This window comes from Callithrix jacchus, chromosome 17 (genome assembly GCF_049354715.1).
Source record: "Callithrix jacchus isolate 240 chromosome 17, calJac240_pri, whole genome shotgun sequence".
Lineage (NCBI taxonomy): Eukaryota > Metazoa > Chordata > Mammalia > Primates > Cebidae > Callithrix > Callithrix jacchus.
Window position 1 is genome coordinate 77010482 of NC_133518.1, and position 21852 is coordinate 77032333.

A 21852-nucleotide genomic window follows, 5' to 3' on the forward strand; every position below is an offset into this window, starting at 1 on the left:
TCAGACTTTCAAGGATGCTGATGGATCCCACCTCGCACCTGCCTTGCACCCACTTCGTTGTGTGGTTTCCTTGTGCATTTTTCGTGCGGTGTCTGTGAGCAGTGGGAAGGCAGGAGCAACTTTGGACTTGATCACTGCTCTATCTTCAGTGCTTGATGAGAACTTGCATACACTAAACATGCCCAGTAAATGGGTAAAGTTGCTAGGGCTCACGGAGAGGGCAGGGCCAGAGGTGGCAGTGGCTGGATTTAACGCCACTAGCACACGGAAGCTACGTGTAGCTGAGAGCGTGCAGGAAGGAGCTTAAAGGCCACAAAGCTGTGTGTCTGTGTGACTCAACTCTCAGAGCTTTAAGGGGTAACCCCCCAGGCCACACATCCTCCAGCACCCACCTCAGACCTCAGCTGTGCTCTCACTGTGGCTGCCAGCTACATACAGTGCTGGTCCCAAGGAATCCTTTCCACTGCCTGTCTCTGATCTCCAGGCCAAGTTTCCAGGCAGAAGAGGGGTTTCTCTGATACCCAGAAGTAAAGTTCTGGTTTGGTTTCTGTCCCTGCCTCTCTCTTTCCCTCTCTCTCTGGACTTTAGCTTTTCAATCTGTAAAATGGAGGCATTGGACCAGAGAACCTCCACCAGTTTCAACATTCCTCGACTTAGTTTCTAGAAGATACTGCCTGCTTCTCAGGGAACCGGGCAGGGCTGGGCAGTAGAGTTAATGACGGTCTCTCATGCTGCCTATGTTTGCATCCTGTTGGGCTGTATATTGGGGAAACCAGACCAGACAGAAATCAGGGTAGCGAGTTGGCTGGTGAGGGCAGGAGTGGGGCTTAGAGTGGGGCGCCCAATGGAAGAGAAAGAGAGAACAAGGGAAAATACAGGAGAATAAAAAGAATCAAATAAGTGATGTGTGTTCTCCAGAAAAGCATCTGCCTGTCCTGGGATGGACTCACCAGATGTTCCCCAGATGTTGCTGATGATGGAAAACACTCATTCTGGGATCCCAAGTAAACTCTTCCTCTTCGTGGGGAAAAGAAAGAAGGGTGAGGTCTGCAGCAGCATCCATCTGTGGCTCTGGCACATACATAGGCAGAAACCTACCCACACATCCTCAAGGAATTTCTGAATACCTGGAAGAGTCCTAGAAGTTTCTCCAACATTCAGCATCCATAAGCCACCAATTTTAGGTAAATAAAAATTATCACAAGTTTTAAATAAAAATTTTTAACATTAAAAATTAATGCTTTATTCCCATTAGTAAAGCTAACATCAAAGAGACTAACAATATTAAATATGACAAAACTGAGAATTGACCAGACCCGTCCTACATTGTTCAGGCTGGAGTGTAGTGGCGTGATCTCACCTCACTGTACCCTCGGCCTCCCGTGTTCAGACGATTCTCCTGCCTCAGCCTCCCGAGTAGCCGGGTTTACAGGCACCTGCCACCATGCCCAGCTAATTTTTGTATTTTTAGTAGAGACGAGGTTTTACCATGTTAGCCAGGCTGGTTTCAGACTCCTGACCTCAAATGATCTGCCCGCCTTGACCTCCCAAAGTGCTGGGATTTCAGGCGTGAGCCCCCACACCCGGCCCATCGTACATTGTTGATGGGAGGGTGAATTGACACAATCAGAGAACTGGGCAGGTTTGGGCACTTGAGTTAATGAGGGTTGTAATTGAACAACTGGAAATGTTTCCACTATTGGACATAATTCCACCATTCAGTATATACCCAGGAGAAACAAGATGTTTACAACAACCAAGAGACATTTAAAAGACTGTTGTAGCAGTTTCATCTATGTTTTCAGACCAAAACTGAAAACAACACGAATTCCACTAATAGGTAAGTGCAAATTAATTGTTATCATATAATGGAATATTACACAACAATGAAAAATAACAAGCTATTGCTTCATACAATACTGTGGTCTGAATGTCCTCACCAGAACTCAGATTGAAATTGAATTGCCATTGTGTCAGTATTGGGAGGTGCGACCTTTAGAAGAGGAATATCTATAATTTCACAATTTATTTATATTAAATTTTAAAACAGGTGAACTAAAAGAACAGTAATAGATAATGTTGCCTTTGGGATATTGACTGGGAGTGGGGACAAGAGCCTTCTGGGGGGCTAGGGATGTTCTCGTGATCTGGGTAGCGGTTGGACAGGTGTACACATATGTAAAGAATCAAGTTCCTTACTGAAAATTTGTTCACTTTAAATTTTACCCTGATTTTAAAAAAAAAGAGAGGAGAAGTTAATAACAATTATAGTGCCATGATTGTGAAAAAGAAACCAGTGTTTTCAGCCTTTCCCCAATAATCTACATCTAGACCAGTGAGGGATATCTGGGGGTCCACAGTCAGGTTCGACTGTTTGCTTTCTCTTCATCTAAATTACCATGATGGTCTAGAGAGTTTTCCAACACCTACAGCGAATTATCGGATTCTGCAGGCACCAGCTGGGTGTTGAACAATTCAACTCCAACACTAAGTTCCCAGCACTAGCGCCGACTGCACAGCTTGAGGGCTCGGTCCTACGAGATTGACCATTCCTCTCAGATACCAGTCACAAGCTGCAGGCCTATTGTACTTCTGACCAACCAGCTATGAAGCTGGGGTTCCCAAAGCCCTCTCCTAAGGTTCAGTGATCTGCTGGAATGGTTCACAGAACTCAGGGAGACGCGTTACTTACCAGTTTATTAGAAAGAACGCAAACGAAGAGCCAGACGACGAGAAACATATGGTAAGGTTCAGATGCGTCTGGGCGGGGGGGTGCCCCCCTCTCGGTATGTGGAGGTAGATGTATATGTGTTCACCAGTCTGGAAGCTCATTCCGTCTGATCATTCAGGAGTTTTTGTAGAGCTTAATTTCTAGTCCCCTTCCCCTTCCTGGAGGTTGATGGATAGAGTTGAAAGTTCTAGCCTTCTAATCCCTTGGTCTTTCTGGCTAAGGGACCCACCCTTAATCACTTTTTTTTTTTTTGAGACGGAGTTTTGCTCTTTTTGCCCAGGCTGGAGTGCAATGGCACAACCTTGGCTCACCGCCTCCTGAGTTCAAGTGATGCTCTTGCTTCAGCCTCCTGAGTAGCTGGGATTGCAGGCATGTGCCACCAAGTCTACGTAATTTTGTATTTTTAGTAGGGATGGGTTTCTCCATATTGGTCAGGCTGGTCTCAAACTCCCAACCTCAGGTGATTCACCCACCTTGTAGGATTACAGGCATGAGCCATCATGCCCGGCCAAATCACTTTATTATAAGAGCATAAACTCAGGTGTGATTGAAAGGGGTTCCCGATGGGTAAATCCTGTCACTCAGGAAACTCCAAGGGAAATTCCAAAGAAACTCTGAGCCAAATATATTTCTTAATTTGCCACAGGTGGTAAGAATTTTATTTCATTCGTGACTGTCAAGTGCAAGGAACTTCATGTGATCTTTCATCTAAGAGATTCATAGTTTTAGCTCTTACATTTAGGTCTTTAATCCATTTATAGTTAAATTTTGTATGATAATAAGGTAAGGGTCCAGCTTAATTATTTTGCATATGAATATCCAGTTTTCTCAACGTGATTTGTTAAAAACAATCCCCCCACAGACATCAAATCCCAGCAGCTGAGTTTCAAGGGTAGCTTCCCCTTCAGTCAGCAGAGACTCTCTCCTGTGTGTCGCCCCAAGCCCGCCCCTCTGCAGTCTAGCTGAAGAATGGGGATGCCTTCCCCTGGCTAGGATGACCTAGCTCTCTGATGTTCAGTTCATACTGCCTACTTGTGGCTAATAGTCTTCTTCTCCAAGCCTGTGGATCCACTGAGCATGTTTCTGAGCCATCCGTAGTTGTGCAGAGGGCAGGGAAGACTCTGATGAAGCTGGGAATAGGGACTAAGGTCCTGTCTCCTTAGGAGGCTTCAACATTCCTCTCTGGACAACCCCACCCCAACTATCTCCTCCTCTCCATAGTCCTGAGGGGAATTCTGCTCCTCTCTACCTTGCGTTTTACTCTTCCCCCTCCTCAAAGGAACTCCCCTCTCTAGGCCTCCATCTTGGTCGGAGACCTTCCCAGCCCTCTCAACAGACTAAGGCAATTGTTCTCAAGTTCTAGCCCCTGACCATGAGTGCCAGCATTCCAGGAGAACCTGTTAGAAAGGCAGATTCTTGGGTCCTTCCTAGACCTACTGAAAGAAATTCTGCAAGTGAGGCCCAGCAACCTGGGTTTTAACAAGCCCTCCAGTTGATTCTTCTGCACATCAGATTCTGAGACCCACTGGGCTACGGCATTGCATTGGAAAGCAAAAACGAGGAAAGGAGATTGTCTTCAAGCACACTTCTTAAACATTGTGATTCATCTAAATGGAAAGACTTTTGTGCATCGGTCTGTAGGTTAAAAATCCCAGCAGTTGTGTTCTGGGTCAAAGGAGTTTGACAGACATTGCCAAATCACCCTCCCAAAAATTGCACCCATTTCCCTCTCAACCAGTAGTGTCTGAGGGTGACTGTTTCCCAATGCCCTCCTTGGCACCGAGTGCTGTCAAGCTGTGGATCTCTGCCAATCTGATAGGAGAAGCAAATAAATCTTACTGTCTCATTTGGCATCTCTCTTGTTCTGATTGAAACTGAGGCTTGGATAAGCCATTTCTATTTCTCTCTAAACTGCTGGTTTATAGTCCTTACTTATTTTGTATGGTGTTGCTTTAGGTCTTGAGGACGAAGGAGAAGAGCTTGTCTGTCACACAGTAGCGCTTATTTTTGGTTTGTCTTTCACTTTGCTTTATAGAATGCTTTACCATACAGAAGTCTTAAATATTTCTTTTTTTCTTTCTGAGACAGGATCTCACTCTGTTGCCCAGGCTGGCTGGAATATAGTGGCAAAATCTCGGCTCACTGTATCCTCAACCTCTCAGGTTCAAGCAATTGAGGTCCTCAGCCTCCTAAGTATACACTGTGGTGGTATACACTGGGACCACAAGTGTATACCACCACACCCAACTAATTTCTTAAAAAATTGCTTGCAGAGACTAGTCCTTGCTATGCTGCCTAGGCTGGTCTGGAACACCTGGGCTCAAGCAGTCCTCCCACCTTGGCCTCTCAAAGTGTTAGGATTAAACACGTGAGGCTAAATTTTTATATAGCCGCATTTCATGAATGTTTACTTTAGAGGTCCTGGATTTTATTTGCTGAATTCTCTATCATAACATTATAAGTAAATTCACTAATTGTTTCTCTATGGTCTTATGGTTTTATTTTTTTAATATATATCCTTTATCCATCTGGAATTTATTTTGATTTAGGGAATGGAGTAGTGTTCCCATTATATTTTTCTCCCAAATGGGTAGCTAGTTTTACTGCCACATTTCTCTACTGATTTAGAATGTCACTTTGGATGTCAACTGAATTCTGAAATGTATTGGGACCTATTTCTGATTTTCTGTTTTGGTTCAGTGACTTGTCTATTTCGCGTCTGAGTGTACCAAACTGCTTTACACATTATAATTTCATACTTTTTCTTTTTTTTTTGAGGCGGAGTTTCACTCTTGTTACCCAGGCTGGAGTGCAATGGCGTGATCTCAGCTTACCGCAACCTCCACCTTCTGGGTTCAAGCAATTCTCCTGCCTCAGCCTCCCAAGTAGCTGGGACTACAGGCGTGCACCACCATGCCCAGCTAATTTTTGTATTTTTAGTAGAGACGGGGTTTTACCTTGTTGACCAGGATGGTCTCGATCTCTTGACCTCGTGATCCACCTGCCTCGGCCTCCCAAAGTGCTGGGATTACAGGCTTGAGCCACCGCGCCCGGCCTAATTTCATAGTATTTTTATTATCTGATGGATCTAGCCCCATCTCGTTGCTTTTCTTTTTCAGGACTTTCCTGGCTGTGATTTTTTTCCTCATTTGATTGTCATGTAATTTTTGACAAGTTCCCCACCTGACAAACAAATCCTATGGGTATTTCACTAGAATCACAGCGAGTGAATGGATTAATTGAGAAAGCACTGCCATTTTTTATTTTTAAATTTTTAAAATATGGAGATGGTGTCCCACTATGTTGCTCAGGCTGGTCTTGAATTCCTGGCCTCAAGTGATCCTCCCCAAGTGCTGGGATTACAGGAAAGAGCCACTGTGCCCAGGAAGCACTGCCATGTTTAAATATTGAGTCTTTCTATTCAAAAGCACAGAATAGAACGAGTGTGGTGGCTCACACCTATAATTCCAGCACTTTGGGAGGCTGAGGCAGGCTGATTACCTGAGGTCAGGAGTTTGAGACCAGTTGGGCAACATAGGGAGACCCTATCTTTACAAAACTTCAAAGCTTTGTGGGGTGTGGTGGCATGTGCCTGTAGTTGAGCTACTCGGGAGGCCGACATGGGAGATTGCTTGAGTCCAGGATGAGTGATATCCAGTGAGCTGTTATCACGGAACTGCAGTTCAGCCTGGGAGACAGAGTGAGACCCTGTCTCAAAACAGAACAAAATGAAACAAAAGCACAAAATAGAATGTTCTCTGTATTATTTTATTTTATTTATTTTTACTTTTAGAGACAGGATCTCACTTTGCTGCCCAGGCTGCAGTGCAGTGGTGGGATCATAACTCACTGCAGATTCAAACTCCTGGGCTCAAGCGATGCTCTTGCTTTAGCTTCCCACGTAGCTGGGACTACTGGCGTGTGCCATCACATTTGGCTAATTCTGTTTATTTGTAGTAGAGGTGAGGCCTCACTGTGTCGCCCAGGCTGGTCTCAAACTCCTGAGCTCAAGCCATCCTCCTGCTTTGGCCTCCCAAAGTGCTGGGATTATAGGCATGAGCCACCATGCCCAGCCTTCTGTATAACTTTGTCTTTGTAAAGGCCCTTATATGTTTTTTAAATATTTTTCTAAATATTTTATCTTTTGATTGAGATTGTAAATGTAATTTCTTTCTATTATATTTTCTGATAGATTATATATATGTATATATACATATAAAAGTAAAGGAGAGCTTTTGTATATTAAAAAAAGCTGGGTTTTGTATATTAACCTTGTAAAATGCCATCATCTTGATTTTTTTTTTTTTTTTTTTGAGATGGGGGTCTCGCTCTGTTACTCAGTGGCACGATTTCAGCTCACTACAATCTCTGCCTCCTGTGCTCAAGTGATTCTCCCACCTCAGCCTCCCTAGTATCTGGTGCCACAGGTGCTCACCACCACACCCAGCTCATTTTTGTATGCTTTGTAGAGACAGGTTTTCACCATGTTGCCCAGGCTGGTTTTGGACTCTTGGGCTCAAGATATCTGCCTGCCTCAGCCTCCCAAAGTGCTGGGATTACAGGCACCTGCCACCGTGCCCGGCTAACATTTGTATTTTTAGTAGAGATGGGTTTCACCATGTTGACCAGGCTGGTCTCAAACTCCTGACCTCAGGTGATTAGCCTGCCTCAGCCTCCCAAAGTGCTGGGATTACAGGTGTAAGTCACCTAGCCTGGCCCATCCTGAATTACTGTCTCTAATAGTTGTGCATTTTCCAGTCACATAATCGACACATAATTTTGCTTCCTTTTTCCAATATTTATATCGCATTTCTCTTTTTTGTCTAATTACACTGGCTTGAACTGCCAGAGCCACGTTAAATGATAATGATAACGATGGCTGGTTTTACCTTGCTTTTTATTTTTTATTTTTTGGCTTAAAACAATAGAATTCATCTTCTCACAGTTCTGGAGGTCAGAAGTTCAAAGTCAAGGTGCTGGTTCCTTCTGGGTGCTCTGAGGGAGAACCGTTCCTGCCCCTCTCGCGGTTTCTGGTGGCTGCCGGCCATCCTCGGCATTCCTTGGCTTGTGGCCTCATCCCTCCAGGCTCTGCTCTGTCTTCATGTTACCCTCTCCTCTGTGGGCCTTTTCTCCTCTTCTCTTCTGAAGACATTTATCACTGGATTTAGGGCCCACCGCAATCCATGATGATGCCATCAAAATTGTTAACAGAATTACACCCCCAAAACTTTCATACATTCACAGCTTCCAGGTGGACATCATCTTTGGAGGCTCCACCTTCAACCGGGCGCCTCTTCCTGAAATGACTGTCTTTTTTTTTTTTTTTAAATATTCGGCCACTGTGGTATAAACCACTGTCCCACCCAAATGACCTGACATGCACCTGAAACATGATTGAAAACACAAGGTTTGTTAGTGCTAGTCCGTCACCTTACAGCCCTTGGGCCGATCCTTCTCTTACCTGGGCATAGCATGTGCCCACAATGTCAGGCCTTTCTCTTCTCTATATATCATTTTTTATTTCAGTGGCTTGTGGGGTACAAGGGGGTTTTGGTTTCATGGGTGAGTTGTACAGTGGTGAAGTCTGAGATTTTAGTGCACCTCTCACCCAAGCAGTGTACATTGCTCTGTCTGCCTTTGTGCACCCACAGCTCAGCTCTCAGCTATAAGTGAAAACATACAGTATTTGGTTTTCCATTCCTGAGTTCTTCACTTAGAATAATGGCCCCCGGCTCCATCCAGGTTGCCGCAAAAGGCATTCCTTTATTCTCTTTGTGGCTGAATGGCATTCCATGGTACATATACCAAATTTCCTTTATCCACTCGTTGGTTGATGGGCACTTAGGCTGGTTCCATATCTTTGCAATTGTGAACTGTGCTGTGATAAACATGCGTGTGCAGGTGTCTTTTTCATAGAATGACTTCTTTTCCTTTGTGTAGATACCAAGTAGTGGGATTGTTGGAGCGAATGGTAGATTTAGTTCTTTGAGGCATCTCCATCCTGTTTTCCATGGAGGTTGTACTAGTTGACATTCCCACCAGGAGTGTGGAAGCATTCCCATCTCACCACGTCCACACCAACATCTATTGTTTTTCGGCCTTTTAATAATGGCCATTCTGGCTAGGCTAAGGTGGTAACTTACAGTGGTTTTATTTATTTATTTCGTTATTATTATTATTTTTTGAGACAGGGTCTCACTCTGTCACCAGGCTGGAATGTAGTGACATAATCATGGCTCACTGCAGCCTTGACCTCCCTGGCTCAAGTGACCCTCCCACCTCAGCTTCCTCTGTAGCTGGAACTACAGGCATATGCCACCATGCCCCACAAATTTTGAATTTATTAGACAGGGAGTTTCTCTATGTTGCCCAGGCTGGTCTCGAACTCCTGGATGCAAGTGATCTCAAATGCTAAGATTGCAGGTATGAGCAGGCTCTCCCTGCCTAAACTAGATCCTGAATGTGGATACCGCTCTCGCTCCTGTTTAATTTTTTTTTTGTCTTGTTTCACATTTTTATTTTTAATTTGACTTTGGCTGATGGTAACAATGTAGCTTCAGCTTAGTATTTTCTGGTATACCTTGGTTTGTATTTTATTTTTAACGTTTCTAAGTTATTTTAGCAAAGATGCATCTCTTGCACACATCATACACTTTTTAAGACATTTTTATCATTCCAAGTGAGAATCGTTTTTCTATCATGAGTTGTTTTATCCCATTTACATGTGCCGACGTAACTGACATACTCGCCTTAATTGTGTCTTCTTATCGTCTGCTTTCTATTTTAATGCTGCTTGTTTTTTATGTTTTACTATGTGTATTTTTTGTCTTCGTTGGTGTGCATGTGTGTGAACACATATGTTTATATTTTCGTCTGAGGATTTGAAGGCTTGTAAGTCTGTTTTTAATATTTCTAGTGGTTGCTTTTATATCGATTGATTTCTCTGCCAAGAGAAGAAAACGTTTGGATGTAGGAAGTTATATTCTCAAAGGCTAAGCTTTGGCACCACAGTTCTGGCTTCAAAATCTGTCTTTTTCTCAACATGAAAGAGGCTGATAGCCTCACCCAGAAGCCAAAAGTTCAGGGTAATCAAGACACTGAATGTGCCACTGGCTTGAACTAGCCACCTACATCAAAGAGCGATTAGTGGCACAAAGGGGTGCTCTATGTCATCCTTTCTTTCAGAACCTCATGTGAATATCTTTCCTTCAGGAGCCAGCCTACTTTGTTCAACAGTGTCTTTGAGTTACTGTCCGTTTTTCTACACAGTATTCTGAGAAGACATAATAGGAGAGGCCATGAATTGAAAGCATTGACTCTTCTTGCTATTTGTTTCTATATATATCGAGATTAGGAGCCAGATTGTTGCCTGACAGCTGGTCTTTGTGAATACAGTGGTGTATGGTTGACATTCAGCTGCAAGTTTTTTTTTAATCTGTTAATTGATGCTGGTTGGTCAGTCAGTATACCAAAAGATAATGGCACACTCAAAACCAGGGTGCTGCTGCTCTGCCTATGGAGTAGCCCCGCTTTTGTTCCTTTACTTTCTTAATAAACTTGTTTTTACTTACACACACACACACACACACACACACACACACACAACCAAGGCTTGTTTTTGGAAGCCTGATTTTAGGAAGGCTTGTTTACAAGGGGACTATTTACAGACTTGCAGATGTAGAATTATGCGAAGAAATGGTACAATAAACTGGAGAAGCAGTAGCTAAGCTGTTACCACCCACAGACCTGAAGAAAAAAAGGGTGGAAGGTGTCATTAGAAGGGAGAGAACCGATCAAGTGGGCTGTCTTGGGAAGACTAGTGGCCTCCTGTTGAAGGATGCAGCCAGCCTATGGTGACTCACAGGCAGGAAACCAGGGGATTGAGTGCCCTGATCTCACTCTTTTCCTTCTCCATTTCCTGCTGGGGATTGCCATTGCCGAACCCAACCGGGAGCCAGAAGCTCATTCATTTAATCTTACAAAGGAATTTAGTGACAAACAGAATAAAAAGTTGACAAGCATGTTTCCCTCATGTGTCTTGAAAATATGTGAAGAGCTGACACCTACTCCACACACCAGTGGTGCACCCATTGGAAATGTTTGCAAGTATCAGTGATAGAATCCAGGTTACAGTGGCTTTAAACATGGAGGGGTTGACTTCTGTACTGTAACAGGAAGTCTCGAAGTAGGCAGCCACTGACATTCCGTGGCTCAGTAATGGCCGTGCTGATGTGTCTATAATTATCTCAGCCTTTACCTTGCACTGGTTGCTTCATGTTTGCAAGATGACTGCCTAGCCTCAGGCATGGTCAATTTAGGAAGAAGGAGGGAGAGGTACCAGCATGTAAACCTAATTATTAAGAAAACAAAAATTTTCAAGAAGTACCTTCAGCAGACTTCCCATCATATTTCATTGATCAGAACGGGGTTTTGTGGTGTCCTATAGTAACAAATCTTTGTTTGTTTGTTTGTTTGTTTTCCAGGAAGCCTGGAAAAGTGGGCATTGGGTTGACCATGCCTGATTTAGACCCTTTGTAATTAATTGCTTGAGACTGGGAACTTTGGTGCATGGATCAAAATCAGGGATTTGTCATCAAGAAGGAAGGGATGGGATGAATCCTTGACAATGAATGAGGCTTTCCACAAGTGGTTTTATCCAACAATAAAGTCTGCTGCCACTCACTCAGGGCATCAATTGTCTGCTGCCACTCACTCAGGGCATCAATTGTCTGCTGCCACTCACTCAGGGCATCAATTGTCTGCTGCCACTCACTCAGGGCATCAATTGTCTGCTGCCACTCACTCAGGACATCAGTTGCTCTTTCACGTTGTGTGCCATTGATTTTCTGTGACATCCAAAAGTGTTGTTTGATCCAGTAATTTCATCAAGAGCTTGCTCTGCTTTTTCTCTAATCATCATATTCCCTGGTAGCCTATGACTCCATTTATGAGCCCTAGCGTGAACTGTGTTGATTTTCCCTATAAGGTGGACAGGTTGAATGATGCTTCTATGGTTTCCATTTTTCCTCTGTCTTTAGTGAGAACATGCATCCCTATCACACTAGGCTTTATTTTACTCGTATTCAGGAAAAGGTTGATTGGTTTTGTAACTAGTTTACAGAGTCTGCTGTAAACAAACATGACGCAATCCCTCACTGGGCATCATGCCACTATCAAATGAGTTTTGCAATAGATGATGCCTTGGGAGGAAATGCGTTACCAGCTAACCAAATACTATTTTCGGATATTCATTCTCATACCTATTTCTGATTCATACTTTTTTCCCTACTTGTGTAAAATCATCTGATTCAATCACTCATCTGCCCTAATATATATCATCACACTTCATACTGCAGTATTTCTGTTACTATTTTCGATACTACTTTTTTTCTTTAATGAATCTTTTTTTGAACTATGGATCCATCCTTATGATTTGGGGCCATAATGCCATTATTATATTATATAATAACAAGAGTAACAATAAAATTGGAATATGACAAATATAAATAATACCATGAAAACAGTATGAAAATGTTTTAGCCGCCAGGTGCAGTGGCTCACGCCTATAATTCCAGCACTTTGGGAGGCTGAGGAGGGTGGGTTACCTGAGGTCGGGAGTTTGAGACCAGCCTGACCAACATAGAGAACCCCTGTCTCTACTAAAAAAAATACAAAATCAGCCGGGCATGGTGGCACATGCCTGTAATCTCAGCTACTCGGGAGGCTGAGGCAGGAAAATCGCTTGAACCCGGGAGGTGGAGGTTGTGGTGAGCCAAGATGGTGCCACTGGACTCCAGCTGGAGCAATAAGAGTGAGACTCTCTCAAAAAAGAAAAGAAAATGTGTTAGCAAGTTGGACTACAGTTGATGGTATTCTCTTTACTAAATATGAGCTGAGCTAAACAGCTTAATTCAGTTCTGACGGCACAGGTGTATGCCACAAGACCATGATAACTATTACAAAGGTAATGAGATTTCTATGGAAATGATCATTGGTTTCACATTTGTGAAACATATGGGAACATTTCTTGTCTGTGTAGTGACCTCTGCCATGTCCTGCTTGTATCCTGTCCCCTTAGCCCTGATGGTTTCTCACTGCAAACACAGGGGACTGTCAGCCTGAGTGATGTTCCTGGTCACAGCACCGTGCTCCACAGGCACGCAGGGCAGGCTGAAAATGCCCTGAACGCAGCCCTTAGCTGACAGTGGGCTAGGGTGGACACAGGTGTGTTCCAGACAGCATCCCAGAGGTCCCAGGGAGATTGAGCTGCAGTTGCCCACCCAGCTACTCATCAGCACACCCTGCGTTGGTTCCCTTCCCTTCTTCCCTTCCCTTCCTTCCCTTTCCCTTTCCCCTCCCCTCCCCTCCCCTCCCCTCCCCTCCCCTTCCCTTCCCTTCCCTTCCCTTCCCCGTCCACCTTTCTTGCTTCCCTCCTCTCCCTCTCCCTCTCCCTTCCCCGTCCATCTTTCTTGCTTCCCTCCTCTCCCTCTCCCTCTCCCTCTCCCTTCCCCATCCACCTTTCTTGCTTTCCTTCTCCTTCCCCTTCCCTTCCCAGTCCACCTTTCTTGCTTTCCATGAGTGCTTCCTGGGATCCAAGTGAAACACTCAAATCTTTGTCTCTGGGTTTGCCTCTGCGGGAAATGAGCTCAAGGCAGTTTTTCTTTGAAATATCCCTGCAGGCTCTGAGATTCATGAACCACACTTTAGGAAAACTGCTCTAGACAACTCTGCTCATTTCATCAATGAGCGGACTGTGGCCCAGGGTCGAGGCCCTTAAGTGCCTAGAGTTACTCTATGGTAAGAGACAGGCCCAGTGGCCCTGGCGTTCCCTGTGATGAACCAGCTTAGACTGACATCCTGATGCCCTTGGGGGCTGCCTTGGAGGGTGTGACCTGAACTCCCTCAACCAGGTATGACACACAGAAGCCTCAGCCCTTCTTAGACTTACCTGGAAGATTACACTGAGGACAGGGGGCTCCTGGCATAAGCTGTGGGAGGAGGGGAATAAGAAAAGAAAGCCAAGGCTGGAAGAGGTCTCCGGCCCGTGGAGGGCTGGGCCTGACCACCCTGCATCTCCCCTCTACGATGAGCCCCTTTCACCTCCCTTTCCCAGCTCTTGAATTTTTCTTCTGCTGCTCCTGGCCCTCACCATTGAAATGAAGGGTTTTCTGGGCCGTTCCTTCCTGGGTCTTTCCTAATGACGTCCCCACCCAAACATCTCACGTAGAGATCTCTTCCACTTATGATGGAGTTAAGTCCGGATAAACCCATCATAAGTTGAAAATAGCATAAGTGAAAAATGCATTGAACACACCTAACCTACTAAACAACATAGCTTAGCCTCCGCTACCCTCCATGTGTTCAGAACATTTACACTAGCGTACAGCTGGGCAAAATCATCTAACGCTTTTAAGGCTATTTTACAATAAACTGTTGCATATGTCATGTAATTTACTGAATACTGAAAGTGAAAAATAGTTGTATGGGGACTTGAAGTATGGTTTCTACAGAATGTGTACAGCTTTCACACATTGTGAAGTAGAAACATTCCAAGTGGAACCACAGTAAGGAGGAGATCATCTGCATACACACTCATGCTCCTCTCTGGGATCAGACCCTGGCCTGCGGATCTCAAAGAAACTGAGATGGATTCATGTCCCACAGAACAAGGCATTTTTCTCTGTGCTTCATCTTTTCCTATTTCCTGTGAGAGAAGCTTGTGACCCTGTCAACCACTTCCAGAAGAAATTGGCTTCTAACCTAGTTTTCTAAATAATCTGTTAGAAATGTCTACTCTATGGACTTTTTCTTATTTCTAGTTGTCAGACTAAGGCCTAGAAAGAGGTATGGCATGACCCCATGACCTGACTGCCAGACAACGATCTTGCCATCCCAGCTTCAGAGGAGAATTTGGAGGGAGTCTGTTTAAACCACAAGCTTATTCTCACAATCACCCACTACTCCACGGTAAGTAGGGCCTGTTAGAACCATGGCCCTGCTGGTGAAGTCACCTGCTGTCCTCGCTGTGTCCTGTCCAGATCTCTCACCTCAGTTCTTATGGGGCCAGCTGGGATGTTGTCCTAAGGAACCGGAGCATCAATTTCCAGGGCCAGCTCTTGTAAGAGGAAATTCATTTATATAACAGTGGTAAGCCCTGAAGGGCCTAGGCTCACATGCAGAATGATGGAGGGTCCATGGGATGAACCTTAATGAGCCTGGTGCATTCCTACCCTCCTGTAGAGAGCTCACAGGCTGAGAAGTGGGATAGTTCTCATACTACAGGCTAGAGCATACTAAAGGCAACAACAATAATAATGGTCCTGACGGCTCAAAAATGTGCCTGCACATTCTTTCATACTCTTCTTTTCTTTTCTTTCTTTCTTTCTTTTTTTGATATTGAGTCTTGCTCTATAACCCAGGCTGGAGTGCAATAGCTCAATCTCACCTCACTGCAACCTCTGCCTCCTGGGTTCAAGAGATTCTCCTGCTTCTGCCTCCCAAGTAGCTGGGATTATAGGCTTGTATCGCCATACCTGTCTAATTTTGTGTCTCTAGTGGAGATGGACACCATATTGCCCAGGCTGATCTTGAACTCCCGACCTCAAGTGATTCACCCACCTTGGCCCCCCAAAGTGCTGAGATTATAGGCATGAGTCACTATGCCTGGCCACATGCTCCTCTTATCAAAATGGGACTCTAATATCCCTCCCCTTGAAAACGGGCCAGGATTAGTGATTTACTTCTAATAAATAGAATGTGAACGAAGTGATAGTGTGTAATTTCTAAGGCTAAGTTAGAAATGGTGATACAGCATCTACCTAGCTTTTTCTTGGAATACCCAACTTTGAAACTCAGGCATCATATTGTGGGGAAGCCTGGGCTACCTGGCACACCTCACATGTAGGTGTCCTGGCCAACGGCTCCAGCTGACAGCCAGCATCAATTGCCAGATTCGTGAGTGAACACAGTTTCAGATGATTCTCACCTCTAGCCTTCGGGTCTTTCGAGTTAGTATGACCTATTCTCACCAAGTTCTGCCCAAGTTATAGATTTATGAGCAAGCTAAATGTATTATGCCACTAAACCTGCCAATTGGTTAGCAGCGACAGATAACTGGAACCATACTAAAGCGTGTTGAGTATCTGCTACCACCCAGTTATACTGCAGGGTTATAATCACGTTTAATTCTCCCAACAATCCTGTAGGTAGACATGGGATATCTACCTGATGGGGAACTGAAGCTCAGAGCAATTAAGTGACTTGACGCAATCATGGAGCTTTAAGTGGCAGAAACAGGACTGGAGGCAGAAGTGTGCTGCTAAATGATTAGCAACCAGTTCTCTGGGCTGGGACAGGGGTTGGCGGGGAAGGGGAGCCGTGATTTGTAGTGTTTTCCAATTTCCGTGGTGTAAATTATTCTACCGCAGCTGGTTTCACGGCACAGGAAGTGAAATTGGGCAGAGACGTGCAAGGCTCTGGTACACCGCCCAGGAGAGGCTGCCAACCCCGGGACCCATGTGTATGGGCTTCCAAAAATGGATGGTTGGAAGATTTCTGAGGAGGTGATGGAGAGGCTGGTCTAGGGAGTTTCCCTTGAAATGTAGTTCGAGCTGTGGAAAAGGCATTTCGGGCATTCATTCATCTTATGTACTCGGCTGAGTGCCAGATGGTATTCTAGTCATTTGATCATTAGCAGAAAATGATACACACAAGTTCCTTGCTCTCACGGAGTTTTCTTTTTATCAGGACAGAGGTAGGGAGACTCAGAGGCACAGGCTATACTGAGAAGTTTGAGCAATGGAGAAGAAAGTGGAACTCTGACTGACCCTAGCCAGCCAGTCAGGCTCCAAGAGGGGAGATGGCCTGGGCTGGTGGCTCCCTTTCCTCTGCTGGCCCTTCCTTTTTAAGAAAACCCCTTATTCCGAAAAGTCTCAAGTCTGTTAGATTAGGAGTCCCTGACTCCCAGCCCAAGGGAGCAGGCAGCCCTAGGAAAGGAGAGGATGCCATTTCCCAGTGCTACCTCTTACCATTTCCCTCCCCCAATCTCATCCCTCCATCTATTGATGAGAAGCCTCCTACAGTTGGCCTGCGGCTCCTGAGGGACTGGTTCCACTGGAGTCTTTAACCAGGACCCATCCTCCTTGGGACCTGCAATAGAGATAAGAATCAGAGCACAATCCTCAAATAATTCTCACAAATTTGGAGCAAATTCTTAACTGAAAAAAAAAATTTTTTTTTTTTAAAAGAAAGCTTTCTATCCAAAGGATTCTGTGCTCTGCGAGGAAGAAATCCCTTGTCTAAGGGTTAGCTTCATCAGAAGGAGACTCTACCTTCCAAGATGACGTCATCCAAGCTTGTGTGATTTCATCTAAGAAGGGGACTTGTTTTTGATAGGTAAGACTGAAAATACTTAAAGCATGGCATGTCAAATTATTTAAAAGATACGAGGATGTGACGAATTAAGCTTTCTTGAAGTACTGGGTTGGGCAGGGTGGAGTGAAGAGCAGGTCGTGAAGCACACAGCAGGACATAATTTAAACCAGACGTCAGAGGTCACTGCCCCTAAAGCCACCGGCTGGGCTGACACAAAGTGTAAATTCTGTTTCAGCTTCCAGCCATTCTCTTCTCAGCCCTGCCTGTCCCAGACTCTATCAGCTCTCTTTCTCAAAGCCCAGGGTTACCCCCAGTCCAGCCTTTCTTTTTTAAACTTTTATTTTGGGGTCCAAGATACATGTGCAGGTTTGTTACGTAGGTAAACTGTGCCACAGGGGTTTGTAGAGATTATTTCATCATCCACGTACTAAGCTTAGTATCCACTAGTTACTTTTCCTGATTCTCTTCTTCCTCCCACCCTTCACCCTCAAGTAGGCCCCAGTGTCTGTTCTCCTGTGTGTCCGTGTGTTCTCATCATTTAGCTCCCACTTACACTTGAGAACATATGGTATTTGGTTTTCTGTTCTTGCATTGGTCTGCTAAGGATAATGGCCTCCAGCTCCATTCATGTTCCTGCAAAGGGCATGGTCTCATTCTTTTTTATGGCTGCATAGTATTCCATGGTGCCTGTGTACCACATTTTCTGTCACTAATGGGCATTTAGGTTGATTCCACATCTTTGCTATTGTGAGTAGTGCTGCAATGAACATAGGCATACGTATGTCTTTACGATAGAATGATTTATATTCTTTTGGGTATATACCCAGTAATGGGACTGCTGGATTGAATGGTACCTCTGTTTTTATGTCTTTGAGGAATTGGCACACTGCTTTCCATGATGGCTGAACTAATTTACACTCCTACCAACAATGCTAAGCATTCCCTTTTCTCTGCAACCTCGCCAGCATCTGTTATTTTTGATCTTTTAATCATCGGCATTCTGACTGGTGTGAGATGGGATCTAACTGTGGTTTTGATTTGCGCTTCTCTAATGATCAGTGCTGTTGAGGTGTTTTTTATATGCTTGTTGGCCACATTTGTCTTCTTTTGAAAAGTGTCTGTTCATGTCCTTTGCCCACTTTTTGATGGGGTTATTTGTTTTCTTCCAAGTCTGTCTTTTGATTGATTTTAAAAAACTGTGGATCTGCTTTTTCTTTCTTTCTTTTTTTTTTTTTTTGAGACAGAGTCCTGCTGTCACCCAGGCCAGAGTGCAATAACGTGATCTCAGCTCACTGCAACCTCTGCCTTCTGGGTTCAAGCGATTCTCCTGCCTCAGCCTCCCGAGTAGCTGGGATTACAGGTACCCACCACCAGACCTGGCTAATTTTTGGTAGAGATAGGGTTTCGCCATGTTGGTCAGGCTGGTCTCGAACTCCTGACCTCAGGTGATCCACCTGCCTTGGCCTCCCAAAGTGCTGGGATTACAAGCATGAGCCACTGTGCCCAGCCTGGATCCGCTTTTTCTATAAAATCCTATCTCTCTTACTGTGGGAGAGCCTTTTAAAAAATTATATTTTCTTCCCTTTGATAAAATTCATACATATACATAATTGAAAACATCAAAAATGGAAGAAAATGAAAAGTTAGGTCTCCTTTCTTCTGTTTACCTTTAGGTGTCTCCGCTACAGCCACTATTAAGAGTTTTTGTTACTCTTATCATAGCATTCCAGAAATATGCTGTGTGCATTATTTACACACACACCCTCACCCGCCTCCCACCATCCTACTGGACCTCTCTGGAGTCTTCATCTCAGCCCTCCCTCCCTTCCCCCTCCTAGACGCACTTGCTTCCCTTGGCCTCAGGCATGGCTCTCTGTTCTCCCGTCTCACTGACTGCTCCTTTGGAGGGTCCTTTCCTGGCTCTACTTCATGTCTCAATCTCTAAACATCAGAGAGCTCCAGGACAGTGACCTGGGTTCACTTTTCTATCTGCCTCACACCCTAAGAGACCCCTTCTCCAGCCTTGTGGCTTTGCGGACCACCTGCACTGCTGGCTCCTGCGTCCCTAGCCTACACGCGCCACTCCAAACCCACTTGAAATCCTTCTCCTCCCTGCTCTGAGTTGGAGACTAACCTGTATGTGCTGCCTCCAGGGGTTCCCTTGCCCTCTGGCTTCCCATGGCCTTTGAAGGAGGGGTGGACAGTGAGGTCAGGATATTTGTTCTCCCTGTAGGGTTACCATGGACTGGCTGCATTCTTCCACCAAAGGCCTCAGCTCCTGTCAGTTTACAATGTACAAACTTGTCTATTAAAAGATAAATCCCAGGCTGGTGCAGTGGCTCACACCTGTATTCCCAACACTTTGGGAGGCCAAGTCAGGTGGGTCACCCAAGGTTAGCAGTTTGAGAGCATCCTGGCCAACATGGCAAAACCCTGTCTCTACTAAACATACAAAAATTAGCCAGGTTTGGTGGTGCACACCTGCAATCCCAGCTACTCAGGAGGCTGAGGTAGGAGAATCACTTGAACCAGGGAGGTGGAGGTTGCAGTGAGCGGAGATCGCACCACCGCACCCCAGCCTGGGCAACAGAGTGAGACTCAGTCTCAAAAAAACAAAAAAGAGAAATAAAAAGATAAATCCCCTTCCTTGGATGAAATCACATGAGTTTGGATGTTGTCTTCTCCACTCAGCTATCTTCGGCCCCAGGTTCCAGAAACTTCCTCTTCTCACTCCTTCAGCACTAGGGATGGTTGGGGCGCCACCGTTACTAGCCCTGGGGGCCTGCAGCACCCTCCTGGCTTCTGTACATCCTGCTACTCTTTTCTAAAGGCTTCTTTTATTAAACCCTCCTCAAATGTCTCAATTCCAGGGTGCCAGCTGTCTCTCCCTGGGACCCTCTCTGCTACAAATTTCAAATGGCTCTCATGTTTCCATCACTCCTGAATTCCCAACCCATGTGAGCTGCTCAGACTGATTCTTCACCCCGATCCCCCAAAATCTTGCTCAGCCCACCAGCTTCCCTCTCCTGATGAAAGATAACTCCATGCTTATAGTTACACACTCATCTTTCGCTCACAGCACTTATCACACTTGATGCATTTTGTCCCCCATCCTCATAAGCTGTTTTGTTCTCTGCTGTATTTCCGGTATCTGCAATGTGCCATGTACTTTATAGGGCTGATACATTTCTGTTGAATGAATATATGCCTTTAATAAATAACCAGACCGGGTGCGGTGACTCATGCCTGTAATCCCAGCACTTTGGGAGGCCAAGTGGGGTGGATTGCTTGAGCCCAGGAATTCAACACCTACTTGGGCAACATGGTGAGACCCCCATCTCTACAAAAACTAGAAAAATATTATCCAGGCATGATGGTGTGCACCTGTGGTCCCAGTTACTTGGGAGGCTGAGGTGGGAGGATCACTTAAGCCTGGGAGGTTGAGGCTGCAGTCAGCGTGATTGAGCCACTGTGCTTCAGCCTGGGCAACAGAACAAAACCCTGTCTCAAAAATAAATAAATAAATAAATAAATAAATAAATAAATAAATAAATAAATAAATAAAAGAAAAATTAAAAAAGACCATAATGGGGAACACAGAGCTGGCTCATAAACAGTTGCCTCATTCTTTTTCGCAGCACATAGCATTCCAGGGTAGGGGGGCCCGTGGCACTTTTTAGACTCGTTTTCTGTGTTGGACATCCAGGTGGCTCTAACCTTAAGTATGTCAAACCATACGGCTGAAAACCCCCCTAAGCCTGTATCCTTGTATTTCTCACGAGGATAAGACTCTAAGATGTGCGATTGTTAGGTCAAAAGGTGCTCATCTAAAATTCTGATCATATTTCCAAGTTGTTCTCCAAACCGTCAGAGGCAGACAGTTCTCTCTCCCTGACAACAGTGGATAAACACGGCTGTTTCCCCATCTGCTCGGCACCACGCAGTATCGGACTTTCTGATCTTGTCAATAGGGATCGGTATTTCTATGTTCAATGGGCATTTTCTCTAACATGGCAGTGAAGCCTCGTTTCCTTTGGAACTTTTCCAGCGGTCACACCGGCCAAGGCCTGGTTGGAGACGCCTGGGACCCAAAGGAGCAGCTGGTCCCCCTCCCCTGGCCGCGACAGCACCCACGATTCCGATCGCTGCTCCCTCTTTTTCTGCGCTTTCCTTTCTCCCCCACAAGCTTCTGATTCTTGGAACCAGGTTCGGTGACCTCACGCCAGTGACTTCATATCCGGGACTTTCTGGGAATTCTCAGCAGCACTTTTTCGTAAGAAACCTAAGAGGGGAGGTGCGGGGTGAGGGAGGGGTGGGGTGGGGGGGTGGGGGAGGGGTGGGGTGGGGGGTGGGGGAGGGGTGGGGTGGGGGTGGGCGGAGATTTTGTGGAAGAAGGGAGAGAACAGCTCAGAGCCAGCCTCCTTCTTCCGATTAGGTCGGGTGGAGCCGGCTGGGCCGGCGGCGGAGCGGCGGCGGGTGAGAGCCGAGAACCGCCCCCTGGGCCCGCAGCAGGGCACCCGGGAACACCCGCCTTCCGGGACGCAGGTCGGGGGGGCTAGGGAGGCGGACCGCAGTCATCTGAACTCCTGACTGGGGACCGGAGAGCGAGCGGTTCCTGGGGGTTCCCAGGCAGAGCCTCTGCCAGAGTTTTCTTCGGAAGTTAGCTGGGCACCTAATTGGACAACTCTGCCACAGACTGGGGGCAGGGGCAGCATAACCCAAACCAGAGCCCCACTGTGACCTTTGTG